Genomic DNA, 14,730 nt, shown 5'->3' with positions numbered 1-14,730 from the left:
ACAAACAAATTAGAAATGTCAACAGACAGACCTTGTCTGATTCAAATCTCAATTCATAGTTACCAGAGTTTAACAAAGTCCAAACATCTGGGTTTACAAGCTGGAGAGCTCTTAACTACAGCAGCCCAGAGTTTCCACATCAGCACACCACCAAGAGTGAGACCCCTAAGCAAATAGCTCTGTCTTCCCTTTTTATGCACTCTTTAGCGGTCATCAAACATCATCTGAGCAACCAGAACTTAAGCTCTTACTATTGTCTGTGGTCTTAGCAACTCCCCTTAGGAGTTGTGGGGCTTCACTCCCACATAGGCTTAGCACCTAGTAGCTAGGGGTTTTGGGCCTACTTGGGAGCGAAGATATAATCAGACCTCCCTTCACTGGCCCCACCTTAGTTACCAATGCACCTCCCCCCACTCCAAGATAGCATATATTCTGATTGCCCCATTCCCCAGTCAACCCTCCCTTCTATCACCCCCCCTTTCCCTCCCCCTGTCCCTTTTCCCCTTACTTTCTTGTAGGGCAAGATAGATTTCTTTGCCACATTGCCTGTATATCTTATTTCCCCATTGCATGCATAAACAACCTTCTTTTTGAGCATCTGCTTTTAAAGCTTTGAGTTCCAAATTCTCTCCCCTCTTCCCCCCCCCACTCTCCCTAAGAAGGCAAGCAATTCAACATAGGCCACACATGTATCATTATGCAAAACACTCCCATAAATAGTCATATTGTGAAAGACTAACTATATTTCCCTCCCTCCTATCCTGTCACCCTTTATTCAATTTTCTCCCTTGACCCTGTCCCTTTTCAAAAGGTTTGCCTTTGATTACTTCTTCCCCCTATCTGCCCTCCCTTCTATTGTCCCCCTTTTTATCTCTTTCCCCGTACTTTCATGTGGGGTAAGATACCCAAATGAGTGTGTATGTCATTCCCTCCTCAAGTAAATCAGCTGAGAGCAAGTTTCACTCATTCCCCATCACCTGCCCCCTCTTCCCTTCCAATGAACTGCTTTTTCTTGCCACTTTTATGTGAGATAATTTATCCCATTCTATCTCTTCCTTTCTCCCTCCTTCAATATATTCCTCTCTCATCTCTTAATTTTATTTTATTTTAGATATCATCTCTTCATATTCAACTCATCCTGTGCCCTCTGTCTATGTATATGTATATTCCCTTCAACTACCCTGATACTGAGAAAGATCTCATGAATTACACACATGATCTTTCTATGTAGGAATGTAAGCAAAACAGTTCCACTTTAGTCAGTCCCTTATGATTTCTCTTTCTTGTTTACCTTTTCATGCTTCTCTTGATTCTTGTGTTTGAAAGTCAAATTTTCTATTCAGCTCTGGTCTTTTCACTGAGAAAGCTTGAAAGTCCTCTATTTTATTGAAAATCCATAATTCACCTTGGAAAATTATACTCAGTTTTGCTGGGTAGGTGATTCTTGGTTTTAATCCTAGCTCCATTGACCTCTGGAATATCATATTCCAAGCCCTTCGATCCCTTAATGTGGAAGATGCTAGATCTTGTGTTATCCTGATTGTGTTTCCACAATACTCAAATTGTTTCTTTCTGGCTGCTTGCAGTATCTTCTCCTTCATCTGGGAGCTCTGGAATTTGGCGATAATATTCCTAGGGGTTTTCTTTTTGGGATCTTTTTGAGGAGATGATCGGTGGATTCTTTCAATTTCTATTTTGCCCTGTGGCTCTAGAATATCAGGGAAGTTGTCCTTGATAATTTCTTGAAAGATGATATCTAGGCTCTTTTTTTGATCATGGCTTTCAGGTAGTCCAATAATTTTTAAATTATCTCTCCTGAATCTATTTTGCAGATCAGTGGTTTTTCCAATGAGATATTTCACATTGTCTTCCATTTTTTCATTCCTTTGGTTCTGTTTTATAATATCTTGATTTCTCATTAAAGTCACTAGCTTCCACTTGCTCCAATCTAATTGCAGCAGTCTTTTGGACCTCCTTTTCCATTTGGCTAATTCTGCCTTTCAAGGCATTCTTCTCCTCATTGGCTTTTTGGAGCTCTTTTGACATTTGGTTTAGTCTGTTTTTAAGGTGTTATTTTCTTCAGTATTTTTGGGATCTCCTTTAGCAAGTCATTGACTTGTTTTTCATGGTTTTCTCATATCACTCTCATTTCTCTTCCCAATTTTTCCTCTGCTTCTCTAACTTGCTTTTCCAAATCCTTTTTGAGCTCTTCCAAGGCTGAAACCAATTCATATTTTCTTGGAGGCTTTTGATGTAGGCTCTTTGACTTTGTTGACTTCTTCTGACTGTATGTTTTGCTCTTCTTTGTCACCAAAAAAAGATTCCAAAGTCTGATTCTGAATCTGGGTTGGTTTTCGCTGCCTGTTCATGTTCCGAGCCTACCACTTGACCCTTGAGCTTTTTGTAAAGATATGACTGCTTGTAGAGTATAGAGTACTTTGTCCCAAGCTTTAGGGGCCTTGTGCTGCTGTTTTCAGAGCTACTTCTACACAGCAAGCTCTGCCAGACCAGGGCTCCTTCTCCCCCAAGAACCACTAACCCAGACCGTGACTCAGATCCAAGCAGGCTCTGCACTCCCACTCTGATCCATTACTTAATTCCTCCCACCTGGTGGCCTGGGGCCAGAAAAAAACTGCAGCTGGAAGCAGCCCAAGAACTGCACCACTTCCTCGCCCCCAGGGCTGGGGCTGACCACTGCAGTCCTTTCACTCCATTCTAGCAATTCTACCCACTAACCTTCTCTGTTTTCTTTGGTGTTTGTGGGTTGAGAAGTCTGGTAACTGCCACAGCTCAATGATTCAGGTCCCTATCGCCTGTTCCACCCGGCTCCCAGTCTGGTTTGTCCTGGCGTGGCCCAAGCTGGGCTGTGCTCCACTGTGCTCCCAGCTCCATGCAATAGACCCTTCCCAGCAACCATCCAGGCTTTCTTGGGCTGGAGCCCTGCTTCCCTCTGTTATTTCATGGGTTCTGCAGCTGTAGAATTTGTTCAGAGCCATTTTTACAGGTGTTTGGAGGGACCTGGGGGAGAGCTTAAGCAAGTCCCTGTTTTCCAGCTGCCATCTTGGCTCTGCTCCCCTAGTCACTCACTTTTTGACAGACAAATTCCAGATGCATAATAATAAAGACATTTTGGGAAGTGTCCACTGTGGAAATTGGTTTTACTTGTCTATGCATCTTTGTTACATCTTTGTTTTTCTTTTTTCCCCTCAATGGGTGGACAGTTTAGAAGGCAGGAAAATAAATGCTCGTTAATTGAAAAAAATATTAAGGTTCATTAAAAGAAAAACAAAAAGTAGGAAAGTATGTAAAGATGCCTGTGGAATTTAAAGACATAGGAAAAGCTAGAGAAGGTCAAGCCAGTATTGTAGAAGGTAGACAGATCATTGTAAGGGTTAATAGATGGAAAGGGAGTTTGTTATTAATGAAATAGAAATTCTAGAATCCAGAAGGGAATGGGTGTGCAGTTGGCTTCAGACATCAGTGGCATTGGGTTGAGAAGGATAAAGATGAGAGAACATGAAGGGGAAGGGTTCATTTTTCTCCCAATAGCTATTGATTAATTGTTAGAAGGAAAGAAAGAGAGCGGTGAGAAGCCATATGAGTAATAGGAGGTGTCAAATTGGGAAAGAAGCTAATGATCACTAAATAATGTTGCAGAGAGTTGAGCCAAGCTTAAGTTTGCTGCTTGCTCTGGATGGTAGAGGGTTGTGAGCTTTTAGGGTGTGGGGTAGTGGGTGATGGCCCCTCAACAAAGAGCACCTGATCCTTAGCTGGGCTTGAACTAGATTTTGGCCCAGGTCTGCTCATGCAGATGGCCCTGCTCTCTTCTACCATACTGACTTCTGCCCCAGTTTCTCTGCGGAAAAAAAAGTACACACAGTTTAATAGAAGCAGGGGTAGAAAGTAGGGATTGAAACTGGGAAGGTCTAAGAACAAGGCTGGGAAAGGAAATCACTAATGAGCACTTCAGTGGATGGAGGTAGGAAAGTAAACACCTGCCCTAGAAGATCTTAAAATGACTTTAGTCTGGCCGGAGAAGTTGTACTAGGAGACTACCTCTCCTGAGAGAGTGCTGTCAGTCAACAAACACTTCTTAAGCTATAAATGCTCTACCTCTGCTGCATGATTATTGTTTTAGAGAACTGAAATCTTCATTTTTTCCATTGCTGTTCTTTCCATTTCCACCATTGTGGTCATTGGGCATATGTAAGCATTAGAATAATTGGGGAACATGTATAGCCATGCTGTAACTGGCTCAGTTTGGCTCAAAACATGGTTAGTAGGAGCCTTTTTCAGTTGGATGCACAGAACTTTCAGCAGCTTTAGAAAGGCCTGAGACAACTCCAGGCATTTTATTTCCTCATTGTATTCAACAGCACTCTGATGGTATGATAGCAATAGTTGGAGGAAGGGGAGGGGCCAAGAAGCCTTTCCTTTCTGAGACCATACAGCCTATGGGAAGAGAGGTCTCCTTGGCCTCTTCATTCATTTTTTCCTTTTAGATCCTGGAGTGGAGTCTCTGACCACAAGAGAACAAGAAATACAATGGCTGGAATCCAGGCCAGGTGTTATATCCAGCCCACCACCAATGTTGAAAGAAGCAAGGAGCATTCTTTAGCAGGTTAAGTGCTACTTAAAGACTCCAGCCTAGGAGGATTTTTCCAACAGTCATGACATATCTATATGTGAGTTTGGTGGGGACCAATGTGATATAGAAACTGAGCTAAATTTTGAGCCTATTATCCCAAGGCTGAGATCAATTAGGGGGCAATTGACCTGGAGGTATTGTTGCAAAAGCTAGTATGTTCTTACTATATCTTTGAAGTAAATACTCCTTTGTACAAACTAAATGGGCAGCTAGGTGGCATAGTAGATAGAATGCTAGGTCTGGAGTTCAAATCCAGCCTCAGATACTGTTAACAATTTGTAATTCTAATGAGATATTTTTTTCATATACCTTTCCCCCTTCTTTATTAATGAGTGACTTTTGATCTTATATATTTCTGTTAATTATTTATCTTGTATAACAAACTTCAACTGCTACAAAATGTTTTCCTGGACGGCTGCCTAACTTCTTATCCTTGGCGTTTTAATTTGATGTGTGCAAGAACATTTAAATTTCATGTAAATGAAATTATCTTTTTTTAATTGTCTGTGTCACTTGGTTGATTAAGAATCCATCTCCCCGGAACTTCCATCCGAGATGTCTGCCTAAAGAAAGGCAGCCAGCCTAACTCCCATATAGTGACTCCAACAGAAACCTGAAATTCCCAGCAGACCAAATAATGATCAAGAAATCCAATGAAAAATGGCATTAAGTGCCATTGTAAGCCACAAGAAAGGAAGGCACCAGTAGAGAGCAAGAGACTGAAGATTATGTGGGGAAGGAGAGATGATCCTTGGTGAAGTAAGGTAATAGATAGACTACTGGACCTGGAGTCAGAAAGACTTGAGTTCTAATCTGGCTTCATTTGCTAGTTCTATGACCCTGGGCAAGTCACTTTTTTTCTGTTGGCTTCAGTATCTTCAACTGTAAAATTGGGGAAACAAGAGCACTTACCTGGCAGGATTGTTGTGAGGCTCAAACAAGATAATATCTGTAAGGTGCTTAACACAGTGCCTGACACACAGGAGGTGCTCTAGAAATAATTATTCCCCTCCCTTCTCATGTAGAGAGATTGTTTTGGTAAGAGGACAGGCCATGTCTTCCTCAGAGGCTGAAGTGAAGCAGGAGACCATTGGGGATGACTTCAAGATTGCGTGAGACGAGGAAAAGGAAAGAGGAAACTCAAGGCAAAATGGTCTCAATTTTTTTGGCCAAGTATGAGACAAGGTCGTCATCTGAGAAGGTGATTGGAGGGACTCATTGGAAGCTTGAAGAGAGAATGGAACATTGTGGCGAGTGGACTAGACAATTGAGATGGAGGAAGACTGCCTGGCTGAGGTGAGGGTCCACTCCAGAATAAAGGGGAACCAGTCAGCTTGGCTTTGTGATTTCTCCAGAACCATTCAGCAGCACAGGAGTAAGATCAGAGGGAGCAAATAGTGGTGGTGATTCAGGGTTGGGGCTTTACAAGATATGATTTGTTGGGAAGATAATGGAACAAGCCATTTGAGAGGAGAGAATATGTAAAGTTCAAGTGATTCACCAAGGGGTCAAGACTGGAAAGGGAAGTGATGGCTTTGGGAGCTCCTGTGAGGTAGAGGGATTGGTGTTTAAAGTGAGTCTGAAAGATAGGTTTAAGAGAGTCATGATTTTTATTCCTTAACTGGGACCAATGAAGGGGGAGAGGTAGAGTATTAAAGAAGGCCCTTCCAGTATTGTAAGAGAGGATTCTTGTTCAGACACTTGCTGGAAAGTTGACTGCAGAGGTCCTTGCCACTTTTGAGGGAATAATTCTAAAACTCAATAAATTGAAAGGTGCTGAATGAATGCTTGCTACCCCCAAAGAGAAGGAAAGGGTCTGTATGGACCAAACTATTCATTGAAGCTCTTTTTGCTATGAAGGCAGGGGTGGGGCAGGGTGAAGGAGAAGCCCATCATAAGGGGAATGGCTAAATAACAAATAGTCCATATATAAAATGAGATCATGCTGTGCTCTAAGAAATGATGGATGGGAGTTAGGGGATTCAGAGAGACGAGGGAAGATTTATATGAATTGGTGGGGTAAAGTGAAGAGAACGTGGATTCTTGGAGGAAAAGTCCAGTGTTGACCTTGCAAAGGCTGGTCCACATGGGAAGGGGAAAAGGAGGTAAGAGGGGAGGCTCAGGGAACCAGCCAGCTTTTGGCTCAGTCCTTCCAGCTCCAGGTTCTCTATCCTGCCCATTAAGTCCTGACATTAGGTCTTCTCTCTGATTCCATCCTCTCTAAAGGTCCCTTGCATCCAAGACCTGTCAGGTTTGGAGGAACTGCTTCCTTTGCCCTGCCACCAAGGTCTTGCTTAGAACAGGAACAAGGTGCCCAGGCCCTGCCTTTCATGTACCTGGGTTGTGAGGAGGCCTGGGATCACTCACATAAGGGAGCCTAGACCCTTGCATCTCTGTGAGATTCTGGGGGAAGGAAGCAAGATGCTTAGATCATATGCGAGAGTCATAGCATAGATGCTTGGACCATATAAGGAAGTTGAGGATGGAGTCCCTGGACAGGAAGCAAGACCCTTTAGTCTCAAGGGGGAAGCATGGCCAGTAGTCAAGCACTGACAGGCACGGTCCTGGAAGCCCTGGGAAAGACTTACTAGAAGGGTCAGTCTAGGTCTAGGACGAGGCAGCAGGAAGGAGAACCTGTGTTGGGGTAGTGCTTGAGTCCAGGCTTGGGATGAGGTCCTTGCTCAGTCCTAACCTGGCCCTACTCATCCAGCCCTAGGTCCCTATAGGTGAGCCTGTAATCAGCTCCTGCTTCCATCCTAGAAGACTTCCAGGAGGTGTCTAGGGTTTGGCTTTCAAAGATTTACTTGCAAGAGGAAGAGAAGGCAAGAGCCTCAGTGGGCTAGGCACATTTTAGACTACCTCTGGGTGTCCCAAGCACCTTGCCCCCTAGAACCTGCTTCCAGGTGTGGTCTTTCCCTGTCCTATTGGGCCTTGCATCTAGGTCCTGCCTAGAGAAGAAGCAAGGTGCCCAGTCCCTTACACTTTTGTTGGCGTGACTCATAGATATAAGACCTCAGCCATGCCTTTTTCTCCATCCTAATCCCTGCCATCAGACCCTAGAATTCAATGGACATGGGAATGGCCCCTTTCTCACCTGAGTCTCCTGGGCCACAACCTTCAATCCCTTCCTCATTCCACTTGGGTCTTCAACCCTGTTGATGGCCAAGCATTAGCGCTCCCCTCACCCGTAATTCTATCACCTCCTTCTCACCCGTAATTCTATCACCTCCTTCTCACCCTGATCTGGAACTTACAGCTTTCACCCTGATTTGAATTTCCTTAAGGAGTTCATTGATGGCTTGTTCAATTTCTTTTTCTAAAATGCAGTTATTTAAGTATTTTATTTCTTCTTCTGTTAACCTGGGCAATTTATATTTTTGTAAATATTAATCCACCTGATTTGAATTTCCTAGCCTTCCATTCCTCTTGCCTCATTTCTTCAAAGACCTCCAGTCCCTCCACCCCTCCTTTTTTTTCTCCCTTCCCGTCCTTCCTGCTTAGGCAGGAAGCTCTGCCTTCCCTCCACAGTCTGGACCCTGGAGTTCTCCACCCTTTGTACTTTCTCCCCCACAGGAATATCTTGGCTTCCATACTTTCATTTCTAACTCACCAGTCTGCAATCCCAACCCCAAGGGGGCATCCCTCCATGCACAAACACACTAATCCATCCTACACAGTGCTACCAAAGTGACTATCTTTTAACAATGACCTATGACTCCCCTACTCAACTAACTCCAGTAGCTTCCTCTTGCTTCTAAGATCAAACAGAAACTTTCCCTTCACAGCCTGAACCCACCTGAACTTTCTAGCCATCTTGGACATTAAAATCAGTCTTCTGTTTCTTGTATGTGGCACTCTATCTCCCATTTCCATGAGTTTGCATTGGCCATCCATCTTAGGCCATTCATATGGATAGAATGTACTCCCTCCTTATGTGCATCTCATAGAATCCATCTCTTCAGGATGCATCTCAAACCCTACCTTCTTCATGAACCTTTCCTGATTCTCCCAAATGCTGATGTCCTCCCTAACAAACCATCTTTCATCTAACTGCTTTCTATATATTTGTCTTCATTCACATTATGTTTGTGCTGCATATTTTTTCCATTTTAAAATGAGTTTTGATTGAGGGTTTCCTCCAGTGTCCCTTCCCTTCCTCCTCCCAGAGAGCCATCTCAAATGGTATTTTAAGACCAAAAAAAAAAAATTTAAAAGAAAAAAAATCACCATGACTGATCAAAAAACCTTTAAAAACACGTGCGAGTAACCACACTTGTGAACCTTCTCCCTCTGCAAAGGGATGGGATGAGGGTGTCTTCTCATATCTCTTTTTTCCAGTCAGGCTTGTTCTTTGTAATTTTGCAGCATTCACTTTTGATTCATAATTTTTCCACATTTGCTTTTGATTTGTAATTGTGCAATGTTGACTTTTGACTCTTGGAGGTTTGGTTCTGATCCAGAGCTCTTCATTTTCTCTACAAGACTGACAAGAGATCCTTGAGCAGAAGCTTTGCTAAAATCGAGATAAATTCTATCCACAGCACTTCCCTCATTGACTACATTAGTAATCCTATTAAAAGAACAGTTACAAGAACTATCAAGTCTATCAAAAAAGAAAAACTTAGCAGTTAGACAAAAACAGTGGTTTTCAAGCTTTTTGATTTCAGGACTTCTATTTTACACTCTTAAAAATTATGGAAGACCCCTATCTACAATATTTACTGTATTCAAAACTAAAAACTGATACAATTGTGAAATATTTATTAATTCATTTAAATTGACAATAATGAAGTCATTGAGTGTTCACATAACATATTTTTAGGACAAAATAGCTATTATTTCCCAAAAAAAAATTTAGAGAGAAGAGTGACATCATTTTCCATATTTCTGCAAACCTCTGAAGTCGATGCCTCTCCTCTCATTTACTTCTTAACTCCTTACAATCTGGCTTCCAATTTCATCAATTTCACCTTCAGAACATCTTTCCAATGTATCTCCTCTCCTCAGATACTGCCACCACCATGGAAGAGGCCTCATCTCCTCATGTCTGGACTACTGTAATAGCCTGTTGGTGGGTCTGCCTGTCTCAAGTCTTTCCCCACTCCAGTCTATCCTCCATTTAGCCAACAAAGTGATTACCTCCCCCCCCCCCCCACACACACACACTCAATAAACTCCAGTGGCTCCCTGTCACCTCCAAGACCAAACACAAAACCTCTTTTTCATTCAAATCACTTCCCAACCAAGGCCCACAACCACCTTTCCAGTCTTTCTGCAACTTATTCCTTGCCATGCATCTTCTATCCAGTACCATTGGTTTCCTTTATATTTCTCACACAAGATACTCCATCACTAGACTCCAGGCATTTTCTCTGGCTGTCCCCCATATCTGGAATCCTCTCCTTCTTCATATCTACCTCCTGGCTTCTGTGGCTTCCTTCAAGTCTTCTAAAACTCCATTTTCCATAGGAAGCCTTTCCCAACCCTTCCTAATTCTAGTACCTTCCCTTTTTAAATTATTTCCTGTGTATCCCATTTATAGCTTATTTGTACATATTTGTTTTCTTGTAGTTTCCCCCACTAGAGTGTGGCCTCCTTGAGGGCAGGGACTGTCTTTTGCCTCTTTTTTTATCCCCAACACTTAACACAGTGCCTGGCACACAGTGAGTGCTTAATAAAATTATCATTGACTATTTATTGACTGACTTCAAGCATTGGGGGGAGCAGGGTAGTCACTGTCCCATTTGTAAATAGAAGCTAATCTCGGCAGGCTAGCATTAGCTGTTATAGGGTACCTGTAAAGGCCTCTTATAGAAGGTTAAATCCAAGATGAGTCTTGAAGCCAGAGAGACCAAGAGGCAGAGGTGAAGAGAAAGAGAATTCTGGGCGTTAGGTATAGCCAGTGAAAAACTGACTTATGATATGGCTTGTTGTGTTGGAGGAACAACAACAAGTCCAGTGTCCCTGGATCATAGATTATGTGGAGGAGAGTAAAGTGTAAGAAGACTGGAAAAGGAGGGCAGGACCCCAGGTTTAAAGGGGCTTTACATTTGATTCTGGAGGTGAGAGGGAGCCACTGGAGTTTACTGAGATGAGGGGACTGAACAGTCATGGCTGGATTTTAGGAAAAACACTTTTGATCCCTCATAATGCCAGTATCTTCTCTCTGGTGATTATCTCCAACCTATTCTATATATTCTACATATAACTTGTTTGTCCATAGTCTTTTGGCATGTTGTCTCCCTCCGTGTGAGCTCCTTGAGACCAGGGACTGCCTTTCACCTTTCTTAGTATTGCCAGTGCTAAGTATATGGTACCTGGTACATAATACCAAATGTATGATCATGAGGACCCATAACAGGGTAGTGACCATGTGTAAGTGAAGAAAAAAGGGATAGGCGAGAGGTAATTTGAATATAAAAATGACAAGACAGGATCAGATTGCATATGTGAGGTGACTTTGAGTCAGGGATCAAGTATGATACCTAGGTGATGAACCTGAGTGATTGGGAAAATGGTAGTACCCCTGACAATAATCGAGGAGTTGTGAAGAGAGAATACTTTAGGCAAAAGATGAGTTGTGTTTTTGACATGTTGAGTTTGAGATGCCTATAAGACTCCTAATTCCAAATGTGGAAATAGAAGATGTGATATTTGAGCTTAAGAGAGACACTAGAGTTGGGTGTGTGTGTGTGTGTGTGTGTGTGTGTGTGTGTAAAATGAGGTCTAGTGCAGATGCAGAGAACTTGGTGCAGTGATACTCCAGATGGAGAAGCTATGGTACTTTGTTCTGCTAGAAGATCGAAGATGTGGTACAGAAAGAATTGCCTTACGGAGAGTAGGGAGCAAATGTTGACCATCTCCACCGAGTGAGTACCTGCTGGAGATGAAGTTCTTTGGTTGACTGTGGAGTCATCCAAAAAGATCCGTCAAAAAAAAAGATCCGTCAGAGTCAGCCTTTTACTCTTGCCCTTTGCTTCTTTGGTGACTCTTTATCTCACTGAACCTGTTGAAAAGCCATGTTGCGAAGGGAAAGACCCAAAGACCTGCTCCTCTCTCTGTGTGGCCTTGAGAAGCACAGTAAAGGCTCAGGCCTTCCATTTGTTTTCCTCCATTCTAGTGGAGCCGCCTATGTTGAGAGATTCAAAAGCTGGGGAGAGTAAGACACAGGAGTAAGGCAGCTGATGTCTAAAACTAGCTAATTATCAGTGCCCTGAGGAGCCAGAAGTGATCTTTGCAACTCTAGCCCAATGGTAGCTGAGGCAAGGACTTACCCAGTAGAGACTTTGCCTTTGAACAAGAACTTCAGGTTGTTCAGTCATGTCCAGCTCTTTGTGGCTTTCTTGGCAAAAATACTGGAGTGGTTTGTCATTTCCTTCTTCAACTCATTTTACAGATGAGGAAACTGAGGGTAAAGTGACTTACCCAAGACCACACAGATAGTGTCTGAGGCCAGATTCCTGACTGCAAGCCCAGCAGTCTATCATGGGACCTCTGCTATTTAGAAGCAGAGCTAAATTTTGAGTTGACTTCTCCCCTTCCTTTTTTAAATCGGTTCTTTGCCCACCTACATCTGCTTTCCTGCCTGGTTTTTTCAACTACTTGGAATAATGCCCCTCCCAGGTTAAGCTAACCACAGCTAATCTCATCACCATGCTGATGACAAAAGGCCGTGACTGACACTACCTCTGATTGAAGGGCTGGAGGATGGAGAACCAACCCCGTCTCTGATACCTTCCTTTATAGAGGAAAGAAACTAGACTGGGCTCCCTCAACTCTGCATCAACAAGATGCCCTTGCACTGGGAGCCCTCTGGTGTCCCATACACACACACACACTTTCTCCCTCAATTAGATTGTAAGCTTCTTGAGGGCAAGGACTGTCTTTTTATTAACTGTTTCCCCAGTGCTCAGCACAGTGCCAGGAAATATAGGTAGGTGCTTAATAAATGTTCTTCAGATTGGATTGCATTGTCCCTAGGAAGAGTTTTGTTTACTTTCATGCAGTATTATCCCCACAGGCTCTTTCCCTCCTCTCATCACCACTTCTGTTTGTCAATCTTTTCACTAGTTTTAGGATTTCTTTTCCTTTCTTTAATTATCTATATCTTCCCCCTCCCATTTTTTGTATTTCTGTTAAAAATTTACATCTTCACACTTTCCTCTTTCCCTCCCTCACTTAACTGCTTAGTTTAACATTCCTCCTTCTCTACTCCCCTCCCATTTGTTTTATTATTGTCTTTTTATGGGAACTTTCCAAAGAGGAATTTCTTGGCTTGGCACTTTTCATTAATGCTTTTGCATTCCTATCATGAACTTTTATTCTCTGATTCACAGTCTACATTGCTATTTCTTTCTCCTTTAATCTCAGGGCTTTTCACAGGTTTAACATTATAACTATCAGGTGTGAGTCCCATCTTCTAACCCATTTCTGGGAAATCCTAAGAGTCAATATCCACCAGCCATCCAGAAGAGAACCAGGCCATCTGAGTCCAAATAAGCCTGAGCAACTAGGCAATACAATGTACAGAGTGCTGTGACTGGAGCCAAGGAGACTTGAGTTCAAATCTGGGCTCAGACATTTACTATCTGTGTGACCCTGGGCAAGTCACTAACCTCTGTTTGCCTCAGTTTCTTCATCTGTAAATGAGAATAACAGCATCTACCTTTTGGGGTTGTCATGCACATCACATGAGATAATATTTGTAAGGCATTTTATAAAGTGCTATACATATGGTGGCTATTAATTGGCATTGGTTTTACTTCCCTCCCTCCTCCCCACATTGGAAAAAGAAAAAGGAAACTCTTGTAATAAGATGTATAGTCAAGCAAAAGAAATTCTCTTGGCTAGGTCCAAAAATGTGCATCTTGTTCTGCACCCTACAGCCATCTCCTCTCTGTTGGGGGATGGGGTGGGTATCCTGCTTCATTTTTGGTCCTCCGGAATGTTGGGTAGTCATTGTATGCTCGAGGTTCTGAAGTTTTTCGGTAGTTTTTCTTTATAATATTACTGTCGCATAAATTGTTTTCCTTGTTCTGCTCAGTACCTTGCCTCTAAGAGTTTTCCCAAGTTTCTCTGAAACTGTCCCTGTCGTCAGTTCTTATGACACAGTAATACCCCATTGGATATTATTAAGAGCTAGCGTTTATAAAATGCTTTAAGATCTAGAAAGCACTTTTCAAATATTAACTCACTTGATCCTCACAACCACCCTGAGAAGTAGGTGCTATTATTATACCCATTTTACATTTGAGGAAACTGAGGCAGGCAGAAGTGAAGTGATTTGCCCTGGGTAACACAGCTATTAAGTATCTGAGACCATCTTTGAACTCAGATCTTTCCCACTCCAGGCCCCACACTGTGTCCACTACATTGCCAAGTCATTACCCAAATAGTGAGGACCCCTTTGCATCATTTCTTCGATTTTTTTTTACATTTTCAACAACCCCTTCAGAATCCACCCTCCCAAGAGAACATTCATGGTGCTTTTGACTATTCCCTCCCCATTATCTTCCATATTAACCCCACTTCCCACCTCTGCTTATTCCCCCATTGAGTCTGATTTATTTCTACACCAAATTTGTGTGCGTGTTCAACCCTTCTTTGTCCCGTTAAGAGGGAAGATCTTCTTATGCCCTCTGCCCCTGCCCTTCCTACATGTCTTTATTATTCTCTCATGTACCCCATTACAGGAAATATAAAGTTCCATCTGCTTCTTCCTCCTTTCTGCACTGATAGAAAAAAGAGGGGAAAAGACTACATTCATATGGATTCATCTGATGGATGAATTTTCTGGGTCATCAAGTGCTTGATTAGTATATTAATGAGATTCATAAGGTTTCATTCCAGTGTGACTTCTCTGATATAACACAAAGTTGGAGCTCTGGGTGAAGAGTTTCCCACATTCATTACATTGTTATGGTTTCTCTCCAGTATGAATTCTCTGATGTACAACAAAGTTCAAGGAGATTCTGAAAGCCTTTCAACACTGATGACATTGGTGAGGCCTCTCTGCAGTATGAATCTTCTTGTGGACAGCCAGCTTTGAGCTGCAATGAAAGGACTTTTCACACTGACCACAT

This window comes from Trichosurus vulpecula, chromosome 2 (assembly GCF_011100635.1).
Source record: "Trichosurus vulpecula isolate mTriVul1 chromosome 2, mTriVul1.pri, whole genome shotgun sequence".
Classification (NCBI taxonomy): Eukaryota; Metazoa; Chordata; class Mammalia; order Diprotodontia; family Phalangeridae; genus Trichosurus; species Trichosurus vulpecula.
Note: the sequence above shows the minus strand (reverse complement) of the source record.